The following is an 18,885-nucleotide window of genomic DNA, read 5'->3' as shown; positions in this document are numbered from 1 at the left end:
AATTTACGCGTATGTGATCATACTGTTATATAAAGATAGAAACTGCACAACATTTAGTAACCGACAATTCATGCAAACAATAGGAATTTCACAACACCAAATTCGGAATTTATTGGAATAATTACAGGTTTGAAGGAAATATCAGTTATAATTCGAAGCCTTTCATCGCAAAAGAATCTGTTTGCGTACATGTTAGCTAGCGTCACGGCATCTTACTGCAGAGAACCTCCCTTCACAATCAAATTCATTCAAGAACAGATGCAAGTGCCTCTTCGGTGCGCTGATAAATGAGATAGCGTGAGAGCGATAAGACAAAACCGTAGCCGGGAAGATTTCCTCCCTTGTATCTTTAAGTCGGTGATTCCGTAGGAAGACTATAGCAGATAGCGCAATAAATTCTGGTCCCAGTCCTTTAACGGCAAAGCAATAATGGCGAAGTAGCATTCGTAGAAGAATTACGGCGGTGAATAGCCGCATGCAACTAAGATCGTCAGCGGTCGGCTACAGATCTTTTACTCTTTATGCGGGAAGGAAAGACAGTTCATTTTGTAAGTGATGGGCGTTTGAAAAAGGCAAATGGCCGCGACATGAAAAAAAAATTGCGTTATAAAATATTCATCGCAAAGAGTTAACAGTGTACTGTCAAGATACCTTTCATAAGCCGTCACAACTTTTTTTTTCTCTAGAGCTTCATGCGAATGTCCTCAGATTCATAAGGAAGTATCTCAAAAAGTTGTTCGGAAACGTGAATATATTGTTATTTTTGGCACTAAAACCTCACTAAAGAAAAAGAAAATCAGACCCATCGATGTTTATGGCGGAAAACGATGACACGAAAAACTCTATCACATTTACTTTCAAGTCATTTGGTTGTTTTTCAGACATTTGCGGCTGTTAAATAATTTTAACAATGTTTCAAATGTAATATTACAGTTTACATTTCACCACTCATTATAAAATTCCTGATTTGTATTTTAAATGTGTAAGGTAGAATTTAGAATTTTCTTAACCTATACCTTAAACTTTAATGAAATAGAATACTTAAAGAAGGAACTGATAATTATAACACTCGCAGCTTGCTACCGTTATTCATTCTTCTTGAGTGCATACGGGAAACTGCGAAGACAATATACACACTCCAGAACAGAATTAAAGGATCACTTTTTCGAAACCCCGTTATTGTCTCTCATTGCTGTGCATAAGTTTCAAATTTGACTCGAAAGTGCCTACAACCTTCATGTGTAAGGGTGCAAAAGCATGGCATCATTCGACTTCACCCTCGGACTGGGCGACGCTTCAAGCAGTAACGTGTCGACACATGCGAAAAAAGGCCACAGCTCAGAAGTACATGTGAGGTATAAGGTGATTTAATAATGCCACATTCTCCAAAATTCTGCCCAATACCACGGTGGGAGTGTCAGACGATGATAAAGTCGTCACAGCTCCTCTTACCCACATTTCACCTCTTTTTGGGACGTCTGGGATGCAGGTCAGAACTGCGACATCCACCGTTGATATCAAGCGGTTCTGTTATGTATGGCCGAGGCAAACATTTCAGACACTTTGCCACCCAGAAGCGACACGTAGGGGTCTCACTGGGTGGCATAAGGGGCGTCAATGAAACCACCCATTTTCCTGGAGTATTTATTCCCACAGATTTCACGGTAGAAAACGACAGTTAGCAGTGCAATGAGCAGCTGAAATACTTTCTTGACAATCTTTGATACTGCTGACACGTTTGAACGTTTCAGTCCTTCTCTAAGGACATTGCGGGGCTGTATCCGCATTGAAAGTGATCTCACCTCTTTGGAGTTGTGCGCGACCGCATTTTTTTCTCTCGTGTACAGGTTGGAAGCATTAGGGACCTTTCAAAACCATTCGACGAAATTTGAACGTGATCCGTAACAGCAAGGAATACTTACACTTTTTCATTCCTTTTGTTTTCCTCCCTACTTTGCGTGATAACATTAACATATTCGTGAATAAAAAGGCATAGGGTTCCTCAAAGAGCCCACAGTTCGGTAACATGCTCGATGCCGCCACGCAACTATGTTGAGCACGTCAGAGATGTACCTTCAGAAATTTCGACACCAAATCTCACTGACGGCTGCTCGAGTGCCTTGGATTAAGCAACCACTTCGACACCCCTCGGCTGAGGTTTGCCTACATTCAGAAGCTAGACCAGTCACTAGACTGATTTTGTGTCGAAGTTTCTGATAGGTAAATTTGTAGCGTGTTCGAAATAGTTGCGTTGGTGGCACCGAGTATGTTATCGTGTCGGAGGGGGGGACGGGGGGGGGGGGGGGGTGTTTGACGACGAACTCCTTGCCGTTTTATACACGTGTCTCTTAATGCTGCACTCCTACAGAAAGCAGGAGAGCTGAAAAAGCGTAAGTACGGTCTGATGCTTTGGGTCATGTGCAAATTTCGTCGAATGGTTTTAACGCTCCCTACTGAAGCCAACCTGTACACGAGATTAAAAACTGCACTGCACACGGCGCTCAAAATGGGTGCGATCACGTTCAATGCAGATACAGCTTAACCATGTCCTTAGAGAAGGTTGAAACGTCCGAAGGTGTCAGCTACGTCAAATGGTGTCAAGAACACTTACCACCTGCTCATCGCACTACCAACTATCGCTTTTGACCGCGAAATCTGTGAGAATCAACGCCCCAGGGAATGAGTGGTTTCATTGACGTCGTTGATGCCACCAATGAGACCTCTTCGTATCGCTTCTGAGTGACAGAATGTCTCAAATGTTTTCCTCCGTCACTCATAAGGAATATGCATGATTTCAATGGTGGCTCACACGGTTCTGATCTCCATCGGCTAATGAAGATATCAGTGTGGTTAAGCCGACCAGAGTAGCCGAGCGGTTCTAGGCGCTACAGTCTGGAACCGCGCGACCGCTACGGTCGCTTGTGAGTGGCAGGATGTCTGAAATGTTTTCCTCCGTCACTCATAAGGAATATGCATGATTTCAATGGTGGCCGACACGGTTCTGATCTCCATCGGCTAATGAAGATATCAGTGTGGGTAAGCCGGCCAGAGCAGCCGAGCGGTTCTAGGCGCTACAGTCTGGAACCAGGCGACCGCTACGGCCGCAGGTTCGAATCCTGCCTCGGGCATGGATGTGTGTGATGTTCTTAGGTTAGTTAAGTTTAAGTTGTTCTAGGTTCTAGGGGACTGATGACCCAAGACGTTAAGTCCCATAGTGCTCAGAGCCATTTGAACCGTGAGTGTGGGTAAGAGGGGCTGCGGCGACCATATAATTTTGTGACATACCCACTGTGGCTTAGGGCAGAATTGTGGTAAAATTTGTACTAATATAACATCATTACCCCACCTTACAGCTCAAAGCTATGGCCTTTCTTTGCATGTGTCGACACGTTGCTCTTTGAAGCGTCTCCGAGCCCGAGGGTGGCTCGACAGGGAGCCACGCTTTGGCACCATTACAGAGGAAGGCTGTAACTATCGTTGAACCAAATTTGAAACTTATGCACAGCAATAGTAGACAGTTACGGGGTTTTCAGAAAGTGATCCTTTAATTGTGTTGCGCAGTGTGGTTAATCTCCTTGATGTGTACTGCTCGGTGTTCATTTCGAATTCATGCAAAGGGCACACCTTTGGAATAACGACTGATGTTACTCCTAAGCATTTGGTGAAATTTTTTCCACTCCAACAAAATTTCACATGACGGCTCTACATAACGAATAATCCCGTACCCATTCGTGAGATATCTCTCTTCTCCACTTCGGCACATATTGATAGTCTAATTTCATGTTAATTCCACACACGTGTCAATACCTTTTGGCGAACAAACATTTATTACTTATTTCTAGATTAGCTTTTGGCGAAAATGAGATAGCTGTAGAATTAAAAATACATGGGATACAATATTTCTGTGGTGTGTCACGTAAATCGAGCAAGAATATGGTGTGGATAATTATTACGGCATTTATTTTTTAATTTTGTAGAATGTATACTATCTCAGCCATATGACACACCAGTTTCCTCCATTATATCTGGTTCTACTCTCGGCAAGTAATTCATCCGAGCTAACTTAAACAAGAAATATTCATGTATGTGGAACAGTACTCTAAAATTTGACGATCGTCTCTTATGTATCTTTATGAACACATCTGAATATCTATATTATTAGATTTTCTGCTAGTTTTCTTATGTTTTATTATAATAGTGGGGTCATATTAATGTTCTTTCAGACAGAATATCTAACACAATAGCTCTCTTACCTTTATCAAATTTGGTTTTATGGAACGCATTGTTTTGTGCTTTTCATTGAATTCCGACTAGTATTCTTTTTTGTCATTATATCACATAATGTTATCTGGTCAAATGGCCTTTATAATAATAATGATAATAATAATAACAATAATAATAACAAAGCACTCTTGTTCAAAGAACGGAAGCTATTATTAACTGGACACGAACATTGGGACAACATTTAAAAACGAATTAAAGTTTACACATTAAGGAAAATGTAGACGTTGAGGGTAGTAATTAGTATCGTCATATAGCCAGATGTAACCTGCTCACCTACAGAAAAGTATGAATATGTGTTTCAAGAACGTGTAATTTTATGATCTTAATCTAAACAGTTTCTGTAAGGCATGAATTGCGTTACAGAGCTGCAGAAGGCGAATCTTATAGTCATCAGGGCAACGTACGGTATAGAGCAGAGATGTGTGCATGTAAAAAAATGTTTGTGTTATTGTGGTTAGAAGGATCATGTTCCTCATTTCACTGTAAAAGAAATGCTGTGATGTTGCTACATATATAGTTGTCTAAAAAAACTGATTAACTTTTATTTAGAAAAACGCTGTAGACACGTATATCGGGAGAGGAAATCGAAACCTACTGCACTAGCTATATTATGGAAAACAATACGTGAGTGTAGTAAACAGGAATGTCGATGATCCGTGCCAAGATTTATGTTTCTGGTAAATCGTTCGTTAGTACTTAATTGACCGATTTTTACCATTTATGCCGGGAATGGAGGAAGATTTTTAATCATGTTGTGAGATATGACGTTTTAAAAGGTAAAGGCACTCTGTCAAAGAGAACAACTTTCAGTTAGTATTTGAAAATATGTTCATGAAAACTAATGTAAGCTGCGTTAGACGTTATTTACGGGATGGATTAGTTGATTAGCTGCAAACGTTCTGACATTACTGTACTTACGAGCAGGAGCGTAGAATAAAAGTTCTCTGATTAACACTTGTACATTGAAACAGATACGCTATGGTACGCGGGGAATTAATCAGGAAAGGTTTAGAAGAATTGTTGTTTATTTAAAGTGTAATATGACTTATGACTGAGATTTATCGGGAACCCGAAATGGGAATAACTAATCATTTGCTGGCGCTGTGGCCTGTCGGACTGAAATTCTATTGAATTTAATTCTTTCCAACAACTTATACAGCAATGGAAGTGATAGCAGTCAGAAGGGTTGTTCGTGACCGCTATGATTCATTCTTCTCCCCGCGCAACCTAATGCGGAATGTCGTTCGTTCACGCAAACGCTGACGCAGTTCTATGCCATGGCCCAGTACTTAGTTCCTCTATTTGTATTGTCAGCGGAGGAAAAATTATCCGGTGTAAAGATTTAAGAGAAGACCTTGTCGCTATTGAGATAAAATGATCTTCTCTTTTCACGGTGTAAGCCGTCCAGCTTAACGCGAAAATCTATAAGAAGAGGAATGCTGCAAGTCCTGACATACCGCTTATCCTTCTCTTTTTGCTTCGTTCAAACTTTAATGTGTGTCACGAGAAAATTTGGTGAAACTCATTTCTTATTTCACAGCGATTCTTGTCTCGTTTCAGTAGTGTGCTCGTTTCTGTATTCACCCTCGTTCAACATTCGCATCGGGAGCTCGTAGCGAACCTCGAGAGCACAAACCCCGAGGGCCGACATTCTTTAATATGAGCCACGTATTCAGACACGAACTGCCAGCCGTTCGTTTCGCCTGACAGGAAGCGGGAGACATATGAATACCTAATGCCTCATAATTCAGCGGCTTAGTGATGCGGTTATCTGAGAACCCCCTCCCTCCCCTCCCACCAACACACACATGCGCGCACACACAATCACACACACACTCAGAGAGAGAGAGAGAAGGCAAGCACAGATGCACGCAAATATGGCGAAAAAATTTTAACACTACATTTAGTATAAGGAAAATCATATAACGTAGTACGGGGAGACCCTGTGGGAATCGTTTCATAAAATACAGATTTCGAAGGTGACTGCGAACAGAATCCTGCGGTCCGGTTCTTTGGCATCAGCTGATCGAAACAAGGAATGATTTTATTTCCGGGTGGCGTCCGGTCCCCACAGAATCTACAATATGCGAAAAAGTGTGATTTTCCGCTAAAGGGATCTCTACATTTCGTACTTTTCTGTAGCTTCAATTTATGAGATATGTGATTGAATTTTTTTTCCGGATATAATACATAGAAACTGCGTTATCTTAAATAAAAAGGAATTCATTATATCAATGACATTCGTGCAATGCAAATTTTAGCGAAGCACATGGAAAGTATTGTCTAACGATGAGGCTTTCTACGAGCTTTACGTTTTGTGCATCTTGGGAGGTTGTGGGGTTGAGTCTCTGATTGTAATTCTTTTTAATTTTCAATTTGTTACGTTACTTAAACCGCAAATAAATCTAATTAATAATCAACATATCGAATTTTTAATATTTCATAGACGATATGGGAAGGGAAAGCAAAGGAAAATTTTGGATTGAAAATAATTTTTTTTTGATAATATTGTTTTTACAACGTCCACGAGTATTCAGCAAGTAACCTCCATGAAGAGATTCCAACTGCAGCGTAGAGGATATGGTATTACGTCAGTTTAATTTTAACCTTCGAGCAATCTTCGGCATCTGCGCGCGAACAATAGGCTCCTGCTGAAGCCAGCTCATGCTAATCAGCACCTGTAAAAAAATGAAATCTAATTTCATATATGACGATGTGCTGTACGTCTTACTATCCCTTCATGGAAAGTATTTGGAAACCCACATCGTCTTTACCTTTCCTTCTCATGCCTTTTATGAAAAGGTAAATAAATACAATGTACCCAGCATTATTCCCGTTTATGTGCAGGCTGAGTAACATAAAAATGGAAAATAAAAGAATTTATTTGTAGGGACTAGACTGGACTACCCTTGGATTACCATTCTGTACATTTGGCGCAGCAGAAACAGTACACAACGTTATTAGAGGCTAGACCATACATCAGCAAACAACCTAGTATGTCTTCCAAAGATGGATTGTTGCAGGTAATGTATATTTTCAGACATCTTCGTCAGTACCATGCTTTCAATTTCGAATAGAACACTTGGTGCTGCAGACAAATTATCAACACATTTTTTATATATATTTACTGAAAAAACATCTATTATAACTTCATACAGATTCTATGTCGTCGTCCAATACTGGCTATGTTAGCCAAAAATGTGAACTGAAACACTATAGTGATAATTAAGAGCAAGAAGATTACATGGCAGAATCGTCCAAACCTCTGTGATATGTTATGGTACGTAGCTTCTACCAGGGAATGGTGATGCTTGTCACAATATTTCTCACTGCCAGAATGTTCAAAGCACGCCCCAAACACACCCAGAAGCCGGTATCTGCAGTCACAGCTCCGAAAACCTTATACTGTTACAACGTACGTAGTTTCAGGCAAAATATTGGTTTGTTCTTAGGCAGAAATAGATTGACAGACTGAGTAGAAGGATTTAGTAGGATTGCTGTTAACAGAAAACATTCCTTAGATTAAGAATCGTGATATTTCAAATCATTCGGCAGGCAGAACATAATAACAGATATCTGCATTGTTGTGGTACTGCAAGTAATTTGGGTTTGTATATTACGAATAAAGTTTGTTCGTTTTTCATATCTGTACACGGTGCACTGTGTGTATATATTTTATGTGTATCGTTAGCTGGCTCTGAATAGCTGCAAAAACAAAAAGAGAAGACATACGTAACCTAGGCATCTACACTTTGTATCCTCTTACTTCGGGATGCTTCAGCACTTCAGGAACACGCTTTGTACCCCATTCCAGAACATTCCAGTAATGTCAGAATGTTGGCGTTTCAGTAGAAATAATATCTCACATTTTCTCTTACTTCCCAGGAGGATATCTATAACAGTACTTCCTTTCAGAGATTGTGTTCAGGCAACATCTCCCCGTCTATAGGTTTCGCGTCTTAAGATTTTTTTCCAGTCCGGCGACGGTTAAAATAGACTTCACGTCGATGACGGCGATGTAATTCTCTCTTCTACTAAACTCCATTCAGAAAAGTCTATGTACTGTTGAGAATGTGGTGTACCTAGGATGTGCCACCCTACAGAGAAGTGTTTCCTTCCGCCCTCGTGTCCTCCAGAATATAACTGACTCATTTTTAAAAAAAATACCAAGGCGGCATTTTTTTGTGTGGAATTACTGGTATCTTCTGAGATTTTCATAATTCATTTAGGTTAAATTGCAAGCTATACGTTTAGTTGTGTACCGCTGACTACTGCTGAAGCGTGTTGTTGTCTTGAGTTAGAATTCCAAGTTTACTCTCACAACAAACACTGATGACTAGAATATAAAGGCTGAAATTTGTAGCATGAAGGTTTTGCGTAATACATACATTTCTTTTTTGTACAAGCCACCTGCAACTGGTTTGCTGGGGGGTACTTCTGTCAGCGATGTGAGCGACATCGGTACGATTTTGTGCAGATAAGTGAAGTATAATACATTGTGAGAAGAGTGTTTCGATTCACCATGGGTTGTTCAATTAGGCTAAAGAGGAGGCGTAACGAATTGCCTCAGACAGTTCCAGTAGAAGCCGGTGCTAGAAACAGCACAATTTCCATTCTAAGGATTATAAATAACGCATCCAAATATAAACTGGCCGTTTTATTTCTGAACCATTTTTCACTAAACAAAGGCTTTCCACGAAAAATTTCCAGACAAATGTATTTATAAAAGAGCTGCGCCAACTCGTCATCACCGATTTCGTCCAAATCGATTGCATGTGCTAAGCTTGTCGAGAAATGGAAGTGACGGAAGTGGGAGCTCCAAATGGTCAAGCGTTTAGAAAAAAATGCCTTTTTTTTCTACGGGTCGCACGAGGCATGAGCCATTTGAGGTGGGATTTCCACATGGTTTGTCGCAGAATCTCTAAGCGTCTTTGGACCAACTGCTGTATAATCTGTATTAAAGACTCTGACTAAATAGAATCATTTTTTTATAATATTCGGATTATTCGAGCTACAAGTATAGTTAATGCTTTCACTTACATGTTGTTTAAATATGTTCCCTAACTCTCTTTCTCAGATGGGGCAAGAGCAGAGCTCTGTTGTTTTTCATATCCAAAATGACAACTATGGAACCAATCGAAATATCGCGTAAATGAACAGACTAACTAGGCTGACAACTAGCATTTCTGGAGATTACTTCGCCGACGTATCATCCGATATGAGTATTCTCATAACTCTTGATGAATAGCGACTTTAGATACGGTGACGTAAAACTGCTTCTGAAGAAAATGTACACGCTTCCAACAAAAAATGTGTGTTACGAAATCTTGTGAGAATAGGTCTGGAAGCAATGTAAGAGACCACTTTAAGTCCGTGGCACTAAGAAATGGACGTTACCTACTCGTCATCACCCATTTCAGCCAAATGAAAGGTATACGCTGGGCTTGGCCAGGAATGAAAGAGACAGAAGAGGGAGATACATATGGCCAATCGTTTCGTAAAATTAGAATTTCTGGCGCGTGTCGGGCAAGAAATGAGCCATATATGTAAGCAGAGTTTCCAGACATCAGTTGGTGCACCGGAAAAATTACAGATTGGCGATCAAAAGGTCGTGAGGTTGAGTCCTTCGGCGGAATTATTATTAATTTTAAATGTTTTGCGTTACTTAAACAGCAAATAAACCTAAATAATACTCAAGATATTGTATTTATTAATATATTCATAGAAGACATGGACAAGAAAACCGAAGGGATATTTGAGATTGAAAATAAATTTCCTACAAATGACTGTGTTTATAACGTCCACGAGGATTCTTAGGTGACTTGCCATGAAGGTATTCTAAACACAGCGTACAGAATTTCGTATTATGTTAGTCTAAGTTTGATCTTCGAGCCATCGTCGACAGCTACACGTGAAGAATAGTTTTCCGGTAAAGATTGCGAGAAAACTACTGTTTTCCATGTTATTACGGTGAATATCACACCCGTACGTGCAAATCTGCACCTGTAGAAGAATAAAAATATCTAATTTTATGCACGGCATTCTCGTGTACGGCTTATAATCCATTCCTAGAAACGTATTTCAAATCCGAAATATTTCTTTGTCCTTCCTTCTCGTGTCTTTTATGAAAATATTAAATAAAATATAATGAGTAGTATTTTGTATTATGTGCAGCATGAGTAACGTAATCAGTGAGAGGAAATTTTTTATCGCATGGCGACTGGACCCCACGACCGTGCGATTACCATTGTGTATGGGTAAAGCAGCAGAGAGGGTACACAACGTTAATCCGAGGGCTGTGCGGTATAGACCCGAAGCGAAAACATTGCATTTTCAATTTTTACGTTACTCCCACTGCACGTAAACCAAAATAAAGTTCAGTACACTGTATTTATTAATATTTCCATAAACGGTATGGAAATAAAGCACAAGGGGAAATTTGTGATTTCAAGTCCGTTTCCAGGGAAGGATTGTAAGGAGTATACGAGAAATTAGTACACAAAATTAAATATTTTTATTATTTTGCAGATGCAAATTTGCACGTGCAGAGGTGATATCCACCGTAAAAACAGAGTTAGCGGTAATTTTCTCGGCATCTTCACCGGGAACCTATTCTTCGTGTGCAGCTTCTAAAGATTAAACTAACGTAATACGGCATGCTGTACACTGTAATTAGAATCCCTCCATGGGAAGTTACTCACAGAATACCTGTGGACGTTTTAAACACAACCTTCCGTAGGAAATTTATTTTCAATCCCAAATATCTCTTTGATAATCCTCCCTACGTCTTCTATGAAATTCTTAATGAATATAACATGTTGAGCATTATTTACGTTTATTTGCAGTTTAAGTAACATAAAAATATTCAAAATTAAGAAGAATTCTGGTGAGGGACTCAGCCCCATGACTTTTGGATCACCAGTCTGTAATTTTTCCGCTGCTCCAGCTGACGCCGGAAAACTCCAATAACATAAATGGCTCACACCATGTGTGACGCACGCCAAAAATACCGTTCTACAGCTTCTACGTCTGTCTCTTTTATTTATGGGCCATACCCCAACACACCATAAATTTGGGGGAGTCGTTAATGACGAGTAGGCCCCTTCTTAATGCCACAGAGTGAAAGTGGCCTCTTACACTGTTTTCATACCTCTGCTCAGAAGTGCCAGGAAAACCTGATTTTTTATAGTAAACATGTACATTTTCTTGTGAAGTAGTAACCGTCACTGTAGCTAAGGGCACTGTTCATCAAGAACTTGGGTAATGCTGATCGTTGGAATACCTTCTCAAAATAACCTTCAGCGTTTCTAGTTGTCAGCCAAGTTAATCTATTCATTTAGACGATATTTCGATTGGTTTCTTAGCTGTCTTCCTCAGGTACGCTAAACAACAGAGCTCTGCTCTTAGCACATCCGAAAAAGACAGTTAGGGGATATCTTGAAATAACGTGTAAACGAAAACAAGGCTTGATGCTCAAACGGTCTGAATATTATAAAAACGTTCCTTCTTCAGTCATAGTTTTTGGTACAACTACTCAGATGCTATAGCAGTGTTACAAAGACCTTAAACATGCTACCTCAATTGGATTATGTCTCATTCGACCAGGGCAAAAAATGATTTTTTTTTCTAAACTCTTGATCATGTCACTTTTATTTGTAGCCAATCCCTACTATATACCATCAAATTTCCACGAAATCGATGACGACGAGCAGGTGCGGTCTCCTTGTGAATCAACTTTCTTGGAACTTTTTCGTGGAAAGTTACTTTTTTTATTTATTGAAAAATAATTCACGAGTGGAACTATTGGTTCATATTTGGATGCGTTTTTGGCAATCTGCAGTCTATTTCAACCGTCGCCAGATTGAAAAAAAAACGTATGACGTGAAACCTATAGATGGGATGACGTTGCCTGAAAAGAAGTCGTGAAAAGAAATCGTGAAAAGAAGTTTTAGTATAGATATCCTCCTGGAAAGTAAGAGAAAATGTGAGATATTATTTCTACTGAAACTCCAGAATTCCCAAACTAGTGGAATGTTCGGGAATGGGCGCATACAGCGTGTTGCTGGATCATTGAGCGTCCCGTGGCAATAAGAGTGAGTGTTGACACCAGGGTTATGCATGTCTTCTCGTTTAGTTTTTGCACTTATTCAGGGAAACCTAATGACACACTTCAAATACATACACACAGTGCACCGTGTACACTTAGATATGAAACACAAACAAATTTTATTCGTAGGTATACAAACCCAAATTACTTGCAATACGACAGAAATGCGAAAAACCTGTTATTGTTATTCTGCCTAGCGATTGATTTGACGTAAGACGGTCTCAGGCGAAGGAACGTTTCCTATTAACGACAATTCTACTAAATCCTTCCACTCATTCTGTCAATTTGTTTCTTCCCAAGAACAAACCAATTTTTTTTCTCAAACTAAGTACGTTGTAAACAATATATTCTTTTCGCAGCTGTGAGTGCCCATACTAGCTTCTGGGCTTGTTTGGGTCAGGGTTTGAACATTCTGGCAGTGATAATTACTCTGATAAGTATCAGCACTACGTCATTGAAGGTAAGTACCGTAACACGTCAGACAGTTACGGACGTTTCTGCTGTGTAACCTTGTTGACGTTTTCATTTGATTATAGGATCTAGATGTTTGAATTCACGTTTTTGGGAAACATAGGGCTGGACTCTTTGAACATTGATATCTGTTCCATTTTAAGGTCAGTATTTTGCGACGACATAGACTCTGTAGAAACTAATAACAGATGTATTTTCAGTAAATCTAAACATAAATGAAAGATTAAATCAACTACAAATGTGAATTTAGTCAGCAGCATAACACATTTTGTGATGTTAATGTGTTTGCAGCACGAAGTACTGCATTGGAAACTGACAGTATTTTATTAATGAAGACCTTCGAAAATAGGTATTACTTGCAACAATCTGTCTTCGAAAGACTTTTTCTCTGATGTATGGTCTAGCCCATAAAATGAATATTAACATGAGTATTATCGAAAATACTTGTAAGATGTGCAGACATTATGTGCAAAAACACGCACGACAGTGTAGATAAATATTTATAACAGGAATAGGCAGGCTCTCACGTGAGTTGAAAGTAAACTTTAAGATTATTTATTTGTTGTGACACTGTATTTCATTAAAATGTGTTCGATAGCTGCTTTCACATTAGCAGAGATGTGATTACATTACGCGATCCCGCTTCTTTCCACGTGCAAAGAATGATATTCTCTGCTGGGCGTGAGAAAACTGCTTACGGCACGTCTCCCGATAATCGGGAGGCATTTGTTGCTGCAGTGCGGCCCATGTATTGCTGGAATTGTAGTAAAATTTCGGTCCATGTGTAGTCTGACGGGCTGGACGTCATGGAGATCTTCTAAGATGATGGAGCTGTAAGTTATTTGATTTGCAAACTCAGCCAAAATCAAGCGATTACATTATCATAAACAACATGTACAGAGAACAATGTATTTATGTTCAGAGTCGACGGCGTGTTTCTTTGAAAGTGTTGTGCTGAAAATCAGTATTACCAGATACCTGACATGTATACGACGTAGCGAGCAGACATCTGATGAAGTCCTGAAAAAAAGAAGTACATGCAATATTTCACTGCATTCAACATAAAAATGGAACATTATACATATTGCTAATGGAAACGTTATATGCAAATAGATGCAAGAAGGAATATTGTCTCCCCATAAATATTTCAGTAATTAGAAAGTTTCATGATGGACAATTATTATTCTCACGAAAAGAAAATTTTGTTCTAATTATTTTTCTAAAATTTCTGTCCAAGGAGTAAATAAACCTATAGAGACACAGTGCACTCCTTTTGGCATGGGAGGTCGAAAATAAATTTTTTCGTGCCCTTTACAATTTTATAATAAAATGGCAACTAGTTCGGTTTCGGGAGTCGTCTTACGCTGACGATGTTAATTTTTAAGCGGAAAATATAGTGAAGGAAATTGTTAATCAGCGTTCTGTGCAGAGTGCAAGCTCTGTGTTCGAGAAAAAAGTGTGTAATGTCCAAGACTAGAGTAGAAATAGTTGTAAACAAACATCTTATTGAAATGCATTCTAACGTATCAGATCTCGGTTTTACAAATTCGACTTGAGATTGATATCTGTCTCGTCTGCGGCGCGAGCAGTCAGAGCGAGGACGACGATGAGACGAAAACACAGAAAGCGCGGCGAGCGGGCGGGTACGCGCTACCCGAGGCGGGGGCGCGTGCGACACCCGACGGCTACTGAGACACGCCGGGAAACCGCCTGCTACGGGCCGAGGAAGCGACCAACACCGAATCAATAGACCGCGCCGGCGCCAGAGGCAGCAGAGGCCGCGGAGGGAAAGCGCGCGGGTTACTCACCCCGACTGGTACCAGCAGCTGCGGCGGCGGCGGCGGCGGCGGCGGCAGTAGTGGCGGCTGCTAGCGGAGCTTCTCCCCTCGGCGTCCGGTCGCTCTGGCGGGTGGACGCCGACTGTGCAGTGGCCGGCGGCCGCCTGCGGTAGTCGCTGACCGGCGCGCGGGACCGCGCCTGCGCCGCCGGCGCTACCCTCTCCGCCCCTCCGCCCACGCCTCCCACTCCGTCTGCCTCCCACTCCGTCTGCCTCCCACCTGCCGCCACCGCCTCTATCTGCAAACACGGCCGGTGCCGTCGTTTCCGCGCACCGTAAGCGCAAAGGGGTAGCGCACGAAATTTGCGCACATTGCCATGTGTGAGGGGAGGTATATGAGCCCGTCAGAGCTTCGGCTGAAAACACTGGCAGCAGAGACTTTCACAGCCTGCTCTAAATACCTCCACGAGTAGCATAATTCTGGACGATAAAAATTGCTTTTGTTAATAATAGACAATGTCCAAACACTAGGAAACAACCATAACGTGTGAAAATGGAGAGAAACTGACACCCAGTTCGATTACCTCGTTATGATACAATTGCAATATGCTACCACGGTGTCTGTCATCCAATTTTGTACGTAGAGGGTGATTCAGCTGCTCCAGCCTATGGGTTTTATGCATCCCGCACACCTTCAAATACCACTCACAAGATATTCATATTCTCTCGCGAAAATTATTTGTCATATTGGAAAAAAGTGAACGGCACCTTTTTGTAGGAAACTTTTGTATATAAATTATGTACTGGAATACATTATCATTAGAGGCGATGGTTATCGAATTATTCAACAAAAACGTACAAATGTGACCTTTAAAGGCGTTTTTTTCTTGAATAACTCGAGAACTATGGCTTACAGCAAAAAACGTATCCCAGTGCAAAATGTAACTGCATAAAATTTCCTAAAAAAGATCCTGCTACCGTTTTCTGTAGGACTAATGACAGGGATATTCGAAAATAAAGGTCCGATCGGTCGTGAAATGGAAATTATGGTGAAAATCAGAAATGTTTTATTTGCAGCAGTTTGCGGCACCTTCCAGGTACTTCTCTAAATAGTCACTGCTTTGAGTTAGGCATTTTTCATAGCGACGTTCCAACTTCCGATAACCTCATCATACAATTCAGATGCCTGTACTTTCTGTCATTTTCCTACGCTGACCTGCAGTTCGTTGTCTGTGCCAAACGTTCTCTTCATAGCCAGGAGTGAGCAGAGATGAAAGTCAGAGGGAGCCAAGTCCGGACAGTATGGTGAGTAATCGAACAGTTCTCATCGAAAACTCCGTAGGAGCGTCCTCATTTCCCCTACAGTGTGCTGCCGAGAATCGTCATGAAGAAGGAAATACATGAAAGGTAACGTTATGTAGGGTTGCTTGAAATCAGGTGAAACCTCTCAGCGAGAACCCATACTCGGCGTGATACAGTACTATTCTATGCTTCTTTATGTGCTCACTGTATCCTCAGGATTGAAAAGAGTGACGTGATGCGACCGACAGTCATACCAGAGATACTGCCCAACACATATGTGCACAGCTTCATCGGATATTCACTATCGTTTCCATTTCGCAACCCACTGGATCTTATTTTCCGAATAGCCCTCGAGCTTAGAGCCTAGCGGGTGATACAATAAGAGAATTTCACGTGTTGCTTTAGAAGACGTTGCTGGTTGCATGAAATACATAGGTAATAACAGGTGAATCAGCCCATATTGCTAAACAGCATACTTTCAATCAGGATAGCTGTTGGTTATATGTAAGTGAGAAGACAATTAGTGCATGTAACTTCATTTTCCCGAAGAGCTACTGTGAAGAGCCTCTGACACATTGAAACAAATGTGTAACTTGGTGCAGATCGACGAATGATGAAATGTTCATCCTTATTCACAACAGACCAGCAGTTCATCATCATCATCCAGAGCAGGCCTGTTCACTGATCTGGTCGTGCGACCTGGCTCACCACTCGCGTCTTAATTGTGAACAACCGGCAGGCACATGACGAGTAATGAAGTGGGAAGAGTAGGGGAGTGGGATTCGGAACAAGGCAACTTGGCACGAGAAACTGTTGTCAACGAGTCTGTTCTACGGCCGTTAAGTGTGTCTAAGGAGAAGGATTGCTTGACACTGGTTAATTAATGCCTTAACTAAAAATTTATTTTAAAACTCTTTCACTGCTGAGAAATGACAATTAACTAGAAATTACATTTATTAATTGATAGAGAAATGGACATGTGACAGCTAAGTACGAAACATGATTTTTGTTACGATTGCTGTAGCCTTGTGATGAGCATCTTTTTTGGACGAAATTTAAATTGACATCAACATGTATTATGTGACCATTATAACTTCACGTTAAGCACAAAAACATTACAGGTCAATGAACAGTACTTATTTTGCTTTTCACTAATGCATCAATGTCCTTTACCTCTTCCTGCAGTGGTTAGCACACTGGAGTCTCGGTTCAAACCCGCGTCCGGCCATCCTTATTTATGTTTTCCGCGATGTCTCTAAATCACTGCAGGAAAATGCCAGGATGGTTCCTCTGAATCCCCATCCTTGTGCTTCGTCTTTAATGACTAATCACCTCATCCACTTCTTCCTGAGCACTGCTATTGCGAAGATAAGCTTTTAAATTCAAGTCTGTCAGTGAATAACGGGTGGACTTCATTTTCTACATTGCGGATAAATGTTGCTTTGCTACGAAATTTATCACTTAAATGCCTGTCACAATGCAGGTCTGTAAGCTGTAACTGTTGCAAGGCATCATGCTCTAACGTGCTATAAACTGAAGCTGGTGTGTTTGACCTTTACTATGAAGTTCCTAGCTCGGCCATTATTTTGCTTTTCATCTATTTTTAATCAGTGCGGCCTCAAATACAAAAGTTTGCGTTCAGCACTGCGGGGAACTAAACGTATTTTCATTCCTCTGAAGACAGCACACAGTTTGCACTTTCCCTGTGCTTATAGTGATACCTGAGAGACACATTTTCTGCCAGCGCTCACTACTCAGGTGGCTAGGCCCGGATCTAGGAGAAGAGGGGGCAATTCGGGGTATCTGCCCCGGGCGGGGCAGTTTCAGGCGACGCCAAATTCGTATTCATGAAGAAAAAAACCTTGTTTCACAAATCGCCTACCATCCAGCGCACGTTGGTCTATTGATTATTTATATCATTACGAAAAGCATCCCTGTTCGTTTTTGAACAGTTTTGAACACATTTTAAGTTTATTTCTGAACGAATCATAAGTTGATTTTTGAATGTGTACATTGTGTAAGTGATATTTTTGCCAGGGGAATTCCTGTCTCATCTACAAATATAAAACGTTCCTGCTGACAAAAAGGGGACGGAGCTGAAACGAATGATTCCGAACGGGTGAATACCAATCGCTGCTTGTTATTGTGATTGACTGGGTGTGCGAATGATAAGCGTTATTATAATTATTAGCGAAATCCATTGTTGCAGACTACCAGAGTGGAAATGAACGACTTAGAGGAATAATAGGTAAGAAAGATCACATATTTTCTTCCCGATGTATTCAAGAAAATGAAATTTTGACAGAAAATTTTTGCCAGGTCGCTACACTATTAAGGGCCAGTTGTGCATTCGCTTAAGTTCTGTTGTCGGAATAGCACGGAAAACGCGATGTACGGACATGTAATAACGCCTAACCGGAGAAATACCTGGGATAACTAAACCGGTGATTTTGGCTGCGTTAGTGCAGTTAATCTGAGAATACGTTCTGACAATGGCAGGATTAGTTAGAGAATTAGTGATGATAAGATCGTTCGTTAGAACTAGTAAGGTGAAGAAAGGGGAACATCACACAAATGATATGTAAGAATATGACGATTCCAAATTTATATAAAAATTTCTCTCTACTGCTAATTTTTGATCTCATGCTTCAGACATTGGAGCATACGAATGAAATGTCAAACTATTACCTAACATAAAACTTTTTGCTTGTAGTAGGCCTAATACGCATTTGACATTGGTACTTCGTGAATTATGTTCTGTAATGTTATTTAGGTAAATGAGGTAGATGAAAATGATCATTTGTGCGGAAACAGTCTCTCTTAGTTGGCGTGCGTTCAATTGCTGCAGTATTTGGAAGGCCTATTTCGTTTTATCTAGCAGATAGTGACAAAATAGACGAAGTCACATTGAGAAACCACACCATTCTTTGCTTTTCAGAAAGAT

The 18,885-nt window shown here is 40.6% G+C and overlaps 1 protein-coding gene across 10 annotated transcripts in view; it reads right to left on the bottom strand.

Annotated features, from left to right (window-relative positions):
- Positions 1-14,816, bottom strand: part of LOC126297914 (thrombospondin type-1 domain-containing protein 7A-like) — a 1,219,654-nt gene extending 1,204,838 nt beyond the window's left edge. For 7 of the 10 annotated variants that reach the window (XM_049989222.1, XM_049989223.1, XM_049989227.1 and 4 more), the window contains exon 1: positions 14,671-14,786. The gene's annotated coding sequence lies outside the window, so the exon portion shown is untranslated. Of the gene's footprint in view, positions 1-14,670 lie in introns of all 10 variants that reach the window. The other 3 variants (XM_049989224.1, XM_049989226.1, XM_049989225.1) reach the window with 2 other exon arrangements.
- Between the last annotated feature and the right edge of the window lie 4,069 nt (positions 14,817-18,885).

The sequence above is a fragment of the Schistocerca gregaria genome, chromosome X (genome assembly GCF_023897955.1).
Source record: "Schistocerca gregaria isolate iqSchGreg1 chromosome X, iqSchGreg1.2, whole genome shotgun sequence".
NCBI classification, from domain to species: domain Eukaryota; kingdom Metazoa; phylum Arthropoda; class Insecta; order Orthoptera; family Acrididae; genus Schistocerca; species Schistocerca gregaria.
Note: the sequence above shows the minus strand (reverse complement) of the source record. Positions and strands in the feature narration are given on the sequence as shown.